At 49.4% G+C, this 5000-nt stretch overlaps 1 protein-coding gene across 1 annotated transcript in view; it reads left to right on the plus strand.

Annotated features, from left to right (window-relative positions):
- Positions 1-5000, plus strand: part of LOC135510292 (protein Shroom4-like) — a 104073-nt gene that overhangs the window by 30945 nt on the left and 68128 nt on the right.

The following is a 5000-nucleotide window of genomic DNA, read 5'->3' on the forward strand; positions in this document are numbered from 1 at the left end:
ATATAAATACATTTGATTGATTTGATTGATAAACCATGAAGACAGTCAGGTTAAACCATGAAGACAGTCAGCCAGGTTAAACCATGAAGACAGTCAGGTTAAATCATGAAGACAGTCAGGTTAAACCATGAAGACAGTCAGGTTAAACCATGAAGACAGTCAGGTTAAACCATGAAGACAGGCAGGTTAAATCATGAAGACAGTCAGGTTAAACCATGAAGACAGTCAGGTTAAACCATGAAGACAGCCAGGTTAAACCATGAAGACAGCCAGGTTAAACCATGAAGACAGCCAGGTTAAACCATGAAGACAGCCAGGTTATACCATGAAGACTGTCAGGTTAAACCATGAAGACAGTCAGGTTAAACCATGGAGACAGCCAGGTTAAACCATGAAGACAGCCAGGTTAAACCAGGAAGACAGTCAGGTTAAACCATGAAGACAGTCAGGTTAAACCATGGAGACAGCCAGGTTAAACCATGAAGACAGTCAGTTAAGCCATGAAGACAGTCAGGTTAAACCATGAAGACAGTCAGGTTAAACCATGAAGACAGTCAGCCAGGTTAAACCATGAAGACAGTCAGGTCAAACCATGAAGACAGTCAGGTTAAACCAGGAAGACAGTCAGGTTAAACCATGAAGACAGTCAGCCAGGTTAAACCATGAAGACAGTCAGTTAAACCACGAAGACAGTCAGCCAGGTTAAACCACGAAGACAGTCAGGTTAAACCACGAAGACAGTCAGGTTAAACCATGAAGACAGTCAGGTTAAACCATGAAGACAGTCAGGTTAAACCATGAAGACAGTCAGGTTAAACCATGAAGACAGTCAGGTTAAACCACGAAGACAGTCAGGTTAAACCACGAAGACTGTCAGGTTAAACCATGAAGACAGTCAGGTTAAACCACGAAGACAGTCAGGTTAAACCACGAAGACAGTCAGGTTAAACCACGAAGACAGTCAGGTTAAACCATGAAGACAGTCAGGTTAAACCATGAAGACAGTCAGCCAGGTTAAACCATGAAGACAGTCAGGTTAAACCATGAAGACAGTCAGTCAGGTTAAACCATGAAGACAGTCAGTCAGGTTAAACCATGAAGACAGACAGTCAGGTTAAACCACGAAGACAGTCAGGTTAAACCATGAAGACAGTCAGGTTAAACCACGAAGACAGTCAGGTTAAACCACGAAGACAGTCAGGTTAAACCACAAAGACAGTCAGGTTATACCATGAAGACAGGCTGGTTAAACCATGAAGACAGGCATGTTAAACCAGACTGATTGAATGGTGACAGACTTGTTGACGCTTGAGTTCTGTCAGTTTTTTCCTGTCTCATGTTTAGGCGATGTTAAATGACACTCAAACTGACTATTTAAACACTTTTAGCTTGGCTATGGAATAGACTGTTGCTATGAGAATATACTGTTGCTATGGAAAAAGTAAGCCTTGTGATTGTTGCTGTTTACGTGGATTTACAACACTCATGCAGCCACACACGCGGACACACACACACACACATGATCACAATGTTCCATGAGGAAGTTGAGGGTAGCGGTGACACCTTCCTGTGGGAACATCTTGGCTACAAAAATAAAGGCACATGTGTGTGTGTGTGTTCCTCTGCCTGGGCTCAACTCCTCACATCTGCTGAGCGTCACACTTTTCCCATTCCGACCTCCATGCTTCCAGACACACTGTTAAAACCTGCGAACAAAATCAGTCTCATTGTCTCTAGGCCAAGAGTTGTTCTTAAAACTCTCCTCCGTGACCCCCAGAAACCTCTCCTCCGTAACCCCCAGAAACCTCTCCTCAGTGACCCCCAGAAACCTCTCCTCAGTGACCCCCAGAAACCTCTCCTCAGTGACCCCCAGAAACCTCTCCTCAGTGACCCTCAGAAACCTCTCCTCAGTGACCCCCAGAAACCTCTCCTCAGTGACCCCCAGAAAACTCTCCTCAGTGACCCTCAGAAACCTCTCCTCCGTGACCCTCAGAAACCTCTCCTCAGTGACCCCCAGAAACCTCTCCTCAGTGACCCCCAGAAACCTCTCCTCAGTGACCCTCAGAAACCTCTCCTCCGTGACCCCCAGAAACCTCTCCTCAGTGACCCTCAGAAACCTCTCCTCCGTGACCCCCAGAAACCTCTCCTCAGTGACCCCCAGAAACCTCTCCTCAGTGACCCCCAGCAACCTCTCCTCAGTGACCCCCAGAAACCTCTCCTCCGTGACCCCCAGAAACCTCTCCTCAGTGACCCCCAGAAACCTCTCCTCCGTGACCCCCAGAAACCTCTCCTCAGTGACCCTCAGAAACCTCTCCTCCGTGACCCCCAGAAACCTCTCCTCAGTGACCCTCAGAAACCTCTCCTCAGTGACCCCCAGAAACCTCTCCTCAGTGACCCTCAGAAACCTCTCCTCCGTGACCCCCAGAAACCTCTCCTCAGTGACCCCCAGAAACCTCTCCTCAGTGACCCCCAGAAACCTCTCCTCAGTGACCCTCACAAACCTCTCCTCAGTGACCCTCAGAAACCTCTCCTCCGTGACCCCCAGAAACCTCTCCTCAGTGACCCCCAGAAACCTCTCCTCAGTGACCCCCAGAAACCTCTCCTCAGTGACCCCCAGAAACCTCTCCTCCGTGACCCCCAGAAACCTCTCCTCAGTGACCCCCAGAAACCTCTCCTCCGTGACCCCCAGAAACCTCTCCTCAGTGACCCACAGAAACCTCTCCTCCGTGACCCCCAGAAACCTCTCCTCAGTGACCCTCAGAAACCTCTCCTCCGTGACCCCCAGAAACCTCTCCTCCGTGACCCCCAGAAACCTCTCCTCAGTGACCCCCAGAAACCTCTCCTCAGTGACCCTCAGAAACCTCTCCTCCGTGACCCCCAGAAACCTCTCCTCAGTGACCCCCAGAAACCTCTCCTCAGTGACCCTCAGAAACCTCTCCTCCGTGACCCCCAGAAACCTCTCCTCAGTGACCCTCAGAAACCTCTCCTCCGTGACCCCCAGAAACCTCTCCTCCGTGACCCCCAGAAACCTCTCCTCAGTGACCCCCAGAAACCTCTCCTCAGTGACCCTCAGAAACCTCTCCTCCGTGACCCCCAGAAACCTCTCCTCAGTGACCCCCAGAAACCTCTCCTCAGTGACCCTCAGAAACCTCTCCTCCGTGACCCCCAGAAACCTCTCCTCAGTGACCCCCAGAAACCTCTCCTCAGTGACCCCCAGAAACCTCTCCTCCGTGACCCCCAGAAACCTCTCCTCAGTGACCCCCAGAAATCTCTCCTCAGTGACCCCCAGAAACCTCTCCTCCGTGACCCTCAGAAACCTCTCCTCCGTGACCCCCAGACAATTCCACTCGGTGACCCCCCAGAAACCTCTCCTCGGTCAACCCCCCAGAAACCCCCCCTCGGTGACCCCCCAGAAACCCCCCCTCGGTGACCCCCCCAGAAACCTCTCCTCGGTGTCCCCCCAGCCCCAGAAACCTCTCCTCAGTGGCTACCAGTCGTTCCATATATTTGAACTATTCCACAGCAGCTGATTTTTGTCGTGTAATCTTAAAGCCCCTGACTCTGTGAATCAGGCTGAGTTAGTTCAGGGCTACAGAAGCATGATGAAACATCTGGTGGTCCCAGAGGAGAGCTTTCAAAACCACTGGTCTGTAATAATTCATTTCAACTATGTGGCTTTCAGAGAACATATATAGCCAAGTCATCACATCAACCAAAATGGAAAACACTGGGACAGAGACGCACGCTGTTCACACATACTGTCTGTTGATTATTCTCCCACTGGGCTACAGACCTGTCTCACACACACACACACACACACACACACACACACACACACACACACACACACACACACACACACACACACACACACACACACACACACACACACACACACACACACACACACACACACACACATGAATTAATAGAGTGTTGATGGGTGACCTCAGTCTGCAGACCAATGGGGACCGTGTGTGTTGGGAGACACAGAGAGGGCATTGTTCTCTCCTCCTCAGCCTGGTGTGACCTCACCCTCCCTGGGCATCTGTCACCATGGCACTGCCCTCTACACGATCGCACACACACTCACAAGCACACACACGATCACACACACGATCACACACACACACACGATCACACGATCACACACGATCACACGATCACACACACACAATCACACACGCAGACAGACGCGATCACACACACACACATACATATATACACACATGACCACACGACCACATGATCACACACAAACACACACACAGTTACACATGCAGACACACATACACACACGATCACAAGATCACAAGATCAAAAACACACACAAAAGTTTTACCTTTATTTTACTAGGCCAGTCAGTTAAGAACAAATTCTTATTTTCAATAACGGCCTAGGAACAGTGGGTTACCTGCCTGGTCAGGGGCAGAACGACAGATTTGTACCATGTCAGCTTGGGGATTTGAACTTGCAACCTTTTGGTGACTAGTCCAACACTCTAACCACTAGGCTACCCTGCCGCCCCGGTTGTAGATAGGGGTTGTAGATGGGGGTTGTAGATGGGGGTTGTAGATGGGGTTTCTAGATGGGGGGTTCTAGATGGGTGCTTGTTTTTTACAGTGTGTGTTTGTACATTCCCTCTTCTATTCCCATAACTACAGCATAGTTAAATAATCTGTCCTCTTAATTGAGGACATTTTTACACTGTGTATTTTGTCTAGCTATCGGAACGTGTGAGAGACAGACTGAGAGAGAGTCATTCTGCAAAAATATTCTCCATGTACAACGTAGAACACCAAATAATGCACCCAGAGCAGAAATAGGCCAATATGCAACCCAATAATGATCAAAATCCAGAAAAGAGCCGTTAAATTCTACAACCACCTAAAAGTAAGCGATTCCCAAACCTTCCATAACAAAGCCATCACCTACAGAGAGATGAACCTGGAGAAGAGTTCCCTCAGCAAGCTGGTCCTGGGGCTCTGTTCACAAACACA

This window comes from Oncorhynchus masou, chromosome 23, assembly GCF_036934945.1.
Source record: "Oncorhynchus masou masou isolate Uvic2021 chromosome 23, UVic_Omas_1.1, whole genome shotgun sequence".
NCBI classification, from domain to species: domain Eukaryota; kingdom Metazoa; phylum Chordata; class Actinopteri; order Salmoniformes; family Salmonidae; genus Oncorhynchus; species Oncorhynchus masou.